The sequence below is a fragment of the Kogia breviceps genome, chromosome 12 (genome assembly GCF_026419965.1).
Source record: "Kogia breviceps isolate mKogBre1 chromosome 12, mKogBre1 haplotype 1, whole genome shotgun sequence".
NCBI classification, from domain to species: domain Eukaryota; kingdom Metazoa; phylum Chordata; class Mammalia; order Artiodactyla; family Physeteridae; genus Kogia; species Kogia breviceps.
In genome coordinates, this window is record NC_081321.1 from 2,863,718 (window position 1) to 2,874,960 (window position 11,243).

An 11,243-nucleotide genomic window follows, 5' to 3' on the forward strand; every position below is an offset into this window, starting at 1 on the left:
TCAACAAAAAGAAACAAACTACAGCTACGTGTAACAAAATGGAGGAATCTCAGAACATTACACTTAGGGAAAGAAATCAGATATAAAAGAGTACATATGCATAATTCAATTTACCTGACATGCCAGAACAGGCAAAAGTAATCTTTAGTGATGGAACTCAGATCAGTGGCAGCCTGGAGCACAGGGTGGGGAGAACTGACTGCAAGAGGTGGGGGTGAGGGCATGGGTTCTGCGGGAGGGGTGGGACCGCTCCGTACCTTGAGTGTGATGGTGGTTACACAGCTATACGCATGTCAGAACTCTCAGAGCTGTACACGGAAATTGTGACTTTTACTGCATGTAACTTAAACCTTAAAAAGACCCCACAATTTCTAAACTGAAGCCATGAGTACAGATAAGATTTCACGAAGTGCAAAGGATAGAGTGAGAAGGAAAGAGGATGTGTGTGGCAGGGTGGGTGGCTGCTAATCTTACCAACAGGCAGCAGGTGTCATTACCCCCATCTTGCAAGTGAGAAAAACGAGGCTCAGAGAAGGGAAGTGCCTTCCCTAAGATCACACAGTACTAAGGAGGAAAGCTGGGGCTTGAACCCAGAGCCATCAACCAGGCCTGGGCCCGTGGCTGAGCGAGGTCACCAAGCAAGGAGAAGCACCCCAACTCCTATTCTTTGAGGAAGAAAGGCAGTGGTGACCTGGAGGACTGGGCCCGGATCTGAAAATCTGAAAAACCGTGCTCTCTGCATATGAAAATGACGCTTCTCGCCCATCACCGATCCCCGAGGGTCTGGGATGGCGGCGCTAGCTCCGCCCTAAACCAGCCATATTCCCTCCACCAGACCCCCTCCCCGCGGTACCCAAGGGAGCCCTCGCAAAATGACAGGCCAGGGTTGGGGGTTCTGCCTGGGCCTGTCAGTCCCCACCTGCAGGATCCTATTTTCTTTTTCTTTTCTTTTTTTGGCTGCACTGCTTGTGCGATCTCAGTTCCCCCGACCAGGGATGGAATCTCAGCCCTCGGCAATGAGAGTGCGGAGTCCCAACCACTCGACCGCCAGGGAATTCCCAGGATCATATTTTATATAATGAGGAGTGTTTCCGGGAAAAGCATGTCCGAAGTTGGAGTCTGCAGACATCTGACAGCCAGAAAATGCCCTCCAGCCTCAGTCTCTTCCTCTTTGTTACCTTAACTTTAACCTTATCTTTACTGCTTGCAGCCTCCACCAATCTCCCTGGTTCATTTAACTTCTCTTCTAGTATTTGATGAGCACCTCCTATGATCCGGGGATGCAACAGTAAAAAACTAACAAAAAAACAAGCAAAAATGATTTTTAAAGAGAATTGGAGGGCTTCCCTGGTGGCGCAGTGGTTGAGAGTCCGCCTGCCGATGCCGGGGACGCGGGTTCGTGCCCCGGTCCGGGAAGATCCCACGTGCCGCGGAGCGGCCGGGCCCGTGAGCCATGGCCGCTGAGCCTGCGCGTCCGTAGCCTGTGCTCCGCAACGGGAGAGGCCTCTCAAAAAAAAAAAAGAATTGGAGAAAAATAAAGAAGAAAGAGGGGTAGGGAGTATGGGAGTTGGGGCTTGCAGTTTTTAAAAGGGTGCCCATGGAAGGCCACACTGTGATGGCAAAACTTTAGCAATAATCTGAAGGGGGCAAGGGAGTGAGTCTTGCTTTTAAGGGCAGGAAGAGCGTTCCAGGAACAGGGAACTGCAAGTGCCACGGCTGGGAGGCAGATGCTTGCCTGGTGGTTTTGGAGATCAGCAAGTGGGCCCTGTCGCTACCGTGGAGTGAGCCAGGGTCACAGTGGCTGGAGATGAGGTCAGAGAGGTGCAGGTGAGGCTCAGACTGAGGGCGGCTGGTGTCAGTTCTCTACTGCCGGGAACAAATGATTGGAAACTTAGCAGCTTCAAACAGTGCACATCGGCTCGTCATTTCTGAAGATCGGGAGTGCGGGCACCGCTTGACTGGGCCTCCATAAGACTGCAGTCAAGCTGTGGGCCAGGGCTGGGTCCTCATCCAGGGGCAGCCTTCATATCCTTGCCGACTGCTGGGCGGAAGGCCTCAGTTCTTGTTGGACGTCAGCTGGACGTGTCTTCCAGCTCCTTGCTGTATGGCCCTCTCCATACGGCAGCTCGCAACATGGCAGCCTCCTTCTTCGAAGCCAGCAAGGGAGTCAGTGCTCTAGCGAGACCAGTGTAACGATCATGGATGTTACATACTCTGGATGCATAATCACATATATACCGTCCTCTTTGCTGTGCTTTATTGATTAGAAGCAAGGCACGGGCCCTGCCCACACCCAAGGGCGGGGGCTTACACAATGGTGTGAGTACCAGGAGGTGGTAACATGTGGGTCACCTTAGAGTCTGTCCACGCTGTCCTCTGTCCCTCAACGACTCATGTCCATTGCACCTGCAAAATACATTCACTTCCCTCCCAAGACACCCCCTAAAGCTCAGGGTCCAGAATCTCATCTAAATCACGTTTAGGTGTAGATGAGTTTCCTTTAGGTATTCCTCTTACCCGGTCTCTACAACTAAAGATGCAAGTTATCTGCCTGCCCCCACACAGCACACCATGGCAGGACAACAGCTACAGGCATTTCTGCTCAAAAAGTAACAGGAGAGGCACAAAGGAATCGCTGGTCCATAGCGGTTTTGAAATTCACTGAGTCAGTGTTCGGTGTCCCCTGCTTAGGTTTTGTTTTGTTTTGTTTTAATTAATTAACTATTTATTTATTTTATTTTTGGCTGTGTTGGGTCTTCGTTAGACCCAGGACTGACACAGACAGTGCTGCGGGAACTGACACAGACAAGTGTCCTGTCCGTTTCCGAGGGACGCCCCCCGCACTTCCCTGGGGCTGAGGGGCTGAGGACTCCCCTCCCCCAGCAGGCCGTAGCCGCTCCCCTGCACATCCTGCCCCTCGGGGGGCCTGTCCCAACACACACGTGTCAGCCCACTAAAGCAAACAGCATTTGGACTGCTGGTCCCTCTGCCGGCAAAGCTCGCTAGGTGTCTTTATACATGATGCTGAGACCGAGAATACAAAGAGAAATAAGACACGATCTGTGTGCTGGAGAAGCCTCCGGTCCAGTGATGGTTATACCCACTCTGCCAGCACCTGAGGAAGACGGGCGAGAAGGGCACAGAGGGTATGGAGGGGTGCGGAGACACCTGGGCCTTACGATACACACAGCAGACCCGGCCGGCCCCACGGAACACATTCTCAACGTTGCCAGGTCCGGTTGTCTCTGCCCTCTTCCAGCCCCCACTCCCCTCCTACCCCCAACCTCCACCCCGGCCTCAAGCTACCTTCGGCCCTGCCCTGGGGAGCCTTCCAGCCTGCCTTGCCACCTGAAGCCAGCTAGGTCCCTTTTAGCCTTTCCCTCTAGAGAAGAGTTGTCCAACAGAAATACAATATGAGCAACATGCATGATTTTTAAATTTCTAGTAACCATATTTTTGTAAGTAAAAAAAAGGGCTCGCTTCGGCAGCACATATACTAAAATTGGAACGGTACAGAGAAGATTAGCGTGGCCCGTGCACAAGGAGGCCATACAGATTTGTGAAGTGTTCCATATTTTTTGGCCTCTATGGGAAAAGAATCTAAAAAAGGAGTAGATATATGTATAGGTATAACTGATTCACTTTACTGTACACCTGAAACTAACACAATATTGTAAATCAACTAGACTCCAATAAAAAAACTTTTTTTAATCTTAAGCCAAAAAAAGTGAAATTAATTTCAATAATATATTTATTTAACTTGTATCTAAAATATTATCATTTCAACATGTAATCATGTACAAAATTACTGAGGTCCTTGAAAAAACGCGCTTTTTTCGTACTAAGTCCTAGAGGTGTACTGTGTATTTTACACTTACGCCACATTTCAATTTGGATGCTAAATTTTTATTGGAAATATGTGGCCTGTGTTCAGATTTCACAACATTCACATTGAAAAGTAAGTTCACGTACTCAAATTATCTCACCAATACTTATGTTTTCCAATAACTAAATGGAGAGAGTAACAACTTTTCAATGAATTTTTAGTGAAAATTAAGCACATTAGCAGTTCGATTCCTCGGTTGCACACCCAAGCTGTATTTCCGGTGCTCGGACACTCACTTGTGACTAGTGGCTACCAGAGTGTAAGCCTCTGCTGTCTGGACCCCAGGTCCAGCACCCACTTCAGCCTCTCTCCAGTCACCCAGACTTACCCAGACCCTCTGTGCACACATCTCCATTCAAAGGGGCTCCCCTTCCTACCCACACCCCAGCCTGCGGGAGCCACCCATGACTCATATGCATCCCTGCTCCCTTGGCATACTTTCACCTACCTGGTCCTCCCACCAAGATGAAGTCTCCACGTACAGACACCAGCATATCAGAAAGCCAATTTGCATAGGCAAATTCAGGATCTGGAGGCGTATTCCCCCCACGGATTGGGGGCCCAGGAAATCGGGCCTTGTCCTCCAGTCACCCCCTGGAGGAGGTGGGACTTCGGAATTTGCTGGGTCAGTGAGACAGAAAGGAGGACGGGGAAAGCACCCAAGCCTGGGTGGTAGGGTGGTGGAGAGAAGAGGGGCTCCTTGGGGTGTAGGTGAGGGGCTGGGCGGAGGTACGTTTTACATATGGTTCATTGTGTTGGAATGATTTGGTTGTTAAATAAGCACCTTAAGGGATTATTTTATATTTCATACTTTTAACTTTTTATAAATTAAATTCTCTCCCCCGGTCTGGGTTTTTTCAAGCTTCAAGATCTCTGGCCGGAATTGATTTGCATAATCCCACCTCTGAGATTTAGCCCTGCCCCTTAGGACCCCCTCTTGCCTGATCCAGTCTGGAAGCCTCTCTGCTGGGCATTCACCTTTCCCCGTCTTCCCACTGCGGGCAGCCCCCCTGCTCTGGCCTCCCCCTCCCTGGGCACCAACCCGGCCTCGCTGCTGAGGAGAGGCTGGGATAATCCTCCCTGAGTCATTTCAAGGATTAGTGCTGCGGCCCTGTGTCCAGCTCCCACACGGTGGGATTTCGGAGCGGTGGACACCGTGCCAGGAAGGGGGTGCGGCTCCTGCAATGCAGATCCACGCAGGTGGTGAGCACCGCGCTGTGGGGTCCCGGTTCCCTAGAGCACGTCCTGGCGTGTGGAGTTTAGCAGGAAGAAGCAGGCAGCCTGCCAGGCTACGAGCTGGAGAGTCAGAGCCCGAAGGCCTAGGCCCTCAGTCTCTGCCTTGAAACACACACACATGCACATGCACAGACAGACACACATGCACACACATGCACACACACACCAAACTCATCACAACTTTCATAGACTAGGTGGATCCTTTTGCCTTCGTGGGGACCTTACTCCATAAAAAATATTAAAAATCATATTTTCTATGTTGGTACACAGATGACTATATTAATATTATGTATTAAAATATCTTCTTCAGTCTGAAGTTCACTTTTCTTCTGATTTTAATGAAAATACGTTTGTGGTTCCTCTGAAAGTACTGTGTTACTGTTGGCCCTGCTTGTGCCCCGCCCTCTGTTCCCAGCCCTGGTCCTTCGAGGCTGCAGAGGAGGCTGGGACCGGGGGTGGCAGGAGAGCTGTAAGGTCCGCAGGTGGGTCATTTTGGACTCAGAGGGAGGCGTGGACTCTCCCTACCCACTTCCCTCTAAAAATGCAGAACTTCCTCAGCTGGGAGAGCCAGGTGCTGCCCCAGGAAGGACAAGTTCCTGGTTTCACAGAGTCCTTCCTGCCCCCCGCGCCCTCCCCCACCCCCAGCCGATGCCACCGACCACAGGTAAGTCTGAGCAAATCTGAGGGCGTCCAATTTTAGCATCAGAAATGGAGGGCTTTTTCCGAGCCCATCGGCCGTTAGACTTCAGGCTGAAGTCCCAACTCCCTATTAAGACACATGAGACCCTCTTGGGGAGGTGATATAATAGAATGGGTGAGAGTGTTGATTAACAGGTGGACCTGGCTGAACTTGGGACAAGTTCTTAAGCCTCTCAAAGCCTCATTTTCCCCCCAATGTACATAGGAATGACGAGACTATTTTCCTCACCAAATTCTTGTAAATATTGTATACATACATGTGCTTTGCACACAGTGAAACTCTATGTACTCGTTAGGAAATAGGATTGTTATACGAAGCAAATACACACAGAAGACCTCCCACCTCTTCTCCACAGGTCAGACACCCTATCATAACTGAGATGACAGATGTAAAGTACTAGGGGCACATTGACCCAGTATTGTGGTCTGGTTCCTACTACTTTTCTAATCTCATCCCCACCTCCCCTCTGCCTTGAACTTCAGCAATACCAAACTGCTTATGGTCTTGTGTCACGTCCCACTCCACACCAGCTGCACATTTTCTCACCTCCCGATCACTGTAGCAGAAACTGGCTCATCTATAGATAGACTGTATTTCCCAGACTCCCCTGCACTTAGATGTGGCCATTTGAACAAGGTCTTGCCAGTGGAAGATGAACAAGAGTAATCCATGCTGCTGCCAGGCCTGTTCCATCAAAACTCCCACATGCTCTTCAGGTTCTTTCCCTTCTCAACCCCAGAAGCCCCATGGTGAAGGTGGCAGAGCCATAGATGGAAAGAACTCAGGTGCCTGAATTAAAGCATGAAGGAAAGCCATCCATGGATTTGGGTGTTCCATTAGTGAGAAGTGATGGAAGTGTTTTCAGTTTGTTGCAGCAGCTAGCCTTACCTTAATGGATAGGCTCCTGCTGTCTTGTGTTCATGGAATGCCCATAACCTCACCCTCCTTCCCTGGGGTAACTCCTGCTCATCCTTTAAGCTTCATTTCTGGCATTGCACCCTTCAGAAATCCTTCTCTGAGCAAATGTGAACAAAGGTTGGGTGTCTCCAGCAGACACTGCACGGTTGACCAACCTTCTTCTATCCTCTCCATCCTAATAGAATCCCTATTTTGTTCAGGGAAGTAGTATCCCCAGTTACAAATACTCACGTCCCAAGACGCCTTTGTAGCTGGCTTCAGTCACGTGGTCCAGTCCTGGCCAATAAGATGTAAGAAGTTGCTGGATGGAGATTGTTAGGGAATCTTTCTTAAAAAGAAATAGATTGGGACTTCCCCGGTGGCGCAGTGGTTGAGAGTCCACCTGCCGATGCAGGGGACACGGGTTCGTGCCCCGGTCCGGGAAGATCCCACGTGCCGCGGAGCGGCCGGGCCCGTGAGCCGTGGCCGCTGAGCCTGCGCGTCCGGAGCCTGTGCTCCACGAAGGGAGAGGCCACAGCAGTGAGAGGCCCGCGTGCCGAAAAAAAAAAAAAAAAAAAAAGTAGATTGGGCTCACATCTGCATTTTACCATTTTGCTTTGTCCTTCCTTTCTTCCCACCTGGAAGTCAGATGCAGTGTACAGAATGGAGCACGCATATTACAACCATAAGGATGAAAGCCACGTGCTAAGGCACAGTAGAAAGAAGAGTCTAGGTTCCTAAAGGCACCACGGATCACCCCTGTTCTGCTTACCTCCAGTTCTCCTGTAACATGAAAAATGAAACTTCTTTTTTTGTTTGTTTTTTAAATTTTTAAAATTACTTTTATTGGAATACAGTAGCTTTACAATGTTGTGTTAGTTTCTGCTGTACAGCAAAGTGAGTCAGTTATACGTATACATATATCGCCTCTTTTCTGGATTTCCTTCCCATTTAGGTCACCACAGAGCACTGAGTAGAGTTCCCTGTGCTCTACGGTAGGTCCTCATTAGTTACTTATTTTATACGTAGTAGTGTATACATGTCAATCCCAATCTCCCAATTCGTCCTACCCCCCCCTTCCCCGCCTTGATATCCATAAGTTTGTTCTCTACGTCTGTGTCTCTCTTTCTGCTTTGCAAATAAGTTCATCTGTACCATTTTTCTAGATTCCACATATGAGCAATATTATATGAAATTTGTTTTTCTCTTTCTGACTTACTTCACTCTGTATGACAGTCTCTAGGTCCATCCACAGCTCTGCAAATGGAACAATTTCATTCCTTTTTATGGCTAAGTAATATTCCATATACATGGAGAAAGCCATAATTCAAAAAGACACATGCACCCCAATGTTCCTTGCAGCACTATTTACAAGAGCCAGGACATGGAAGCAACCTAAGTGTCCATCAACAGATGACTGGATAAAGACGGTGTGGTCCATATCTGGAAAATGAAACTTTTAAGGCTTAGAGCCCTGCGGTGAAGTTCCCGTTTGGTACAGTTGAACGCACTCCTAAGTGAATGCGGGCCCCTGCCCCCCGGCGCCTGTGCTCCCCGCCCTGCTGCTCTCAAAACTGCGTCCCACGCTGGCCATCATCTGCTCAAGGGGCTGTTTCTCTGGCTTGTTTGAAGGCACAGAGCAAGCACTCAATAAACGTGTGCTGAGAGAACAGTGACAAGGGACAATGTTGTGGCTTCCTCATCCTCCTGATGAAAAAAAATGGAATCCCTACGGGACACACAGAAGAGGCCCTCGGCCAGTGGCCTCCCTGCCCCTTCCAGTGCAGGCTCCACACCAAGGAGAGTACAGAAGTACAAGACACAGGCTCAGCCCTCGCATGGGTGAGCTCGGGGAATGCAGGATAATCACAACTAGTACTTAGACGGCGCTTCTTACGCCCCAGCATTGTCTTTCGGTTTTGTTTTTTACAGTGAGGTGAAAGCCACATAAAACTGACTGTTTTAAAGTGAACAATTCAGTGGCATTTAGTGCATTCACAATGTCCTGCAACCGCTCTTTCTGTGTAGCTCCAAAACCTTTCATCACCCCCAAAATAAACCCTTATACCCGGGACTTCCCTGGCGGTCCAGCGGTTAAGACCTCGTGCTTCCACCGCATGGGGCACGGGTTCAATCGCCGATCAGGGAACTAAGATCCCCGCATGCTGTGCAGTGTGGCCAAAAAATTTAAAAATTAAACCTTATACCCGTTAAGCAGCCATTTCGCATTATCCCTGTCCCTCAGCTCTTGGAAACCACCAATCTGCATTCTCTGTGGATTTTCCTTTTCTGGATGTTTCATATAAATAGCATCACACGCTGGGCTAGCAGAGGCAGGTGGGGGCCCTGTGTCCACGTGTTAGGATGACACTTAGCTTTTCTTTATCCAGACTGAGGTCAAAGGTTCCCACTGCAGCTCGAGTGGCTGAGGTTAAATGTCTTTGCAGTGCAGCGCCTAGGAAATCTTTATTTTATTATTATGTTTTAAAATTAATTAATTAATTAGGTTGCACTGGGTCTTAGTTGCAGCAGGCGGGCTACTTAGTTGCGGCTCCAGGGCTCCTTGGTTGCGGCTCACCAGCTCCTTAGTTGCAGCAGGCGGCCTCCTCAGTTGTGGTATGAGAACTCTTAGTTGCGGCATGCATGTGGGATCTAGTTCCCTGACCAGGGATGGAACCCGGGTCCCCTGCATTGGGAGCGCAGAGTCTTATCCACTGCACACCAGGGAAGTCCCAGGAGATCTTTAAAATTAAGTCTGGGATGAGCCTGTCACCAGTAGATTTGGTAGAGAACTGTGATGAAGTGTGGGTGAACGGTCCGGAGGGTGAACTGGCTGCTCTGGACTGGGGGTGCTGTCTTGCAGCGCTTTTGTGAGAAATCACGGCCAGGTTGGATGTGTGATGTGGGGTATGTGGGCACGTGTCTATGTACAGACAGACATCCTGGCGCCTTTTGTGTTCAAGTACACGTTACAGATCACAGAGCACTTAGATGCCCTTTAACTGCAGCTCTCTAAAGGAGGCAGGGCAAGCACTCTTAACCGCAGTTTATAAATGGGGCAGCTGAGGCCCCATTGGATGACTTGCCCAAGGTTGCACAGAGGATGAGGGGCGGAGCCCCAAGCCTGCGAGCTTTGGGTTCAGATACCTTAAGCTGCTTAGTCACTGCTCAGGTGGAGCGAGGGGGAAATGAGCTTGCAGGTTGTACTAGTCAGAAACAAAATACCATAGAGTGGCTTAAACGGCATAAATTTATTTTTCACTGTTCTGGAGGCTGGAAAGTCCAAGATTAAGGTGCCTCCTGATTTGGTTCCTGGAGAGAGCTCTCTTTCTGGTCTGTGATGGCTGCCTTTTCCGTGTGTCCTTAGTAGTGGAAAGAGAGTATCCCTTCTCATAAGGGCTGTAATCCCATCGTGGGTACCCCACCCTTATGACCTCATCTAACCCTAATTACCTCCCAAAGGCCCTGGCCCAAATACCATCACACTGGGGGTTAGGGTGTTAATGTATTAACTTGGGGCGAGGGGACACATTCAGTCTATAATACATGTGCAAACCCATCTCTTACCCGTCATTGGTGGGAACCATGTGCTACAGCCTGCAAGTCATTGGGGTGTTCTCATCACAAAAGACGATTCAACCTAACTCTCTCCCAGGGATGGATGCAGAGGCGGGGCAGGGAAGGAGGACAAAATTCGGAGAGTATTAGGAAGAGAGTAGAGTTGCCAGATTTAGCAAATAAAAATATAAACACTTAATTCTGAATTTCAAATAAATGAGGAATGATTTTTTTTTTTAGTTTAAATGTGTCCCATACTTCGTTTGGGACATACTTATACTAAAAAAAATAGAACACTATTTGGTTTTTTTCATCTGAAATTCAAATGACCTTGGCGTCCTGTATTTTTATCTGGCAACCCTCAAAGAGATGGGCCAAGAATTTTGAGGCAGGCCAATGGACCTCACGAACGACTATCGCAGGATCTCTGGACAGACGCTTGCTTTATATATTTAACTTTTCAAAAGTATTTTTAAAGACCATCGAGCTTTTTTTTTCTTGGCATAACAAAAACATAACATAAAATTTACCATTTTAACCACTTCTAAATGTACAGTTCAGTGGCATTACGTACATTCACATCGTGGTGCAACCGTCACCACTACCAATCTCCAGAACTTTGTCATCGTCACAAACTGACAGGTCAAAGAAAACCAGAGCCGCACAGTCATTAAAGGGGTAAAAGCAGATTTTATTCAGGACTTTGCAACAGGGGAAAACAGAGGTCAGTATAGAACAGGGGGCAATTCCAAATACAGCATGGACAGGTGGGGACTTTTAGCCAAGGAGCCAGATTGGGGGGATGGAAAATTACTAAGAGGGTTGGGTAATTCTTGGCTAGGATTCTTGCTGCAGGCAGGCAGGTGAGGGATGGGACGTCACCTGGGGACGGGGGAAGGAGGCATTTGGTCAGATAAGAGGGCGGGGTGGGGTGGGGGGAGGTTCTGGCTAAAACGAGTAACAGGA

General features: G+C 48.9%; 1 non-coding gene across 1 annotated transcript; it reads left to right on the forward strand.

Annotated features, from left to right (window-relative positions):
• The first annotated feature begins 3,472 nt into the window (after window positions 1-3,472).
• On the forward strand, window positions 3,473-3,579 carry LOC131767578 (U6 spliceosomal RNA). The gene has a single exon (XR_009338780.1). It is a non-coding gene; the product is annotated as a U6 spliceosomal RNA (small nuclear RNA).
• The last annotated feature ends 7,664 nt before the right edge of the window (window positions 3,580-11,243 follow it).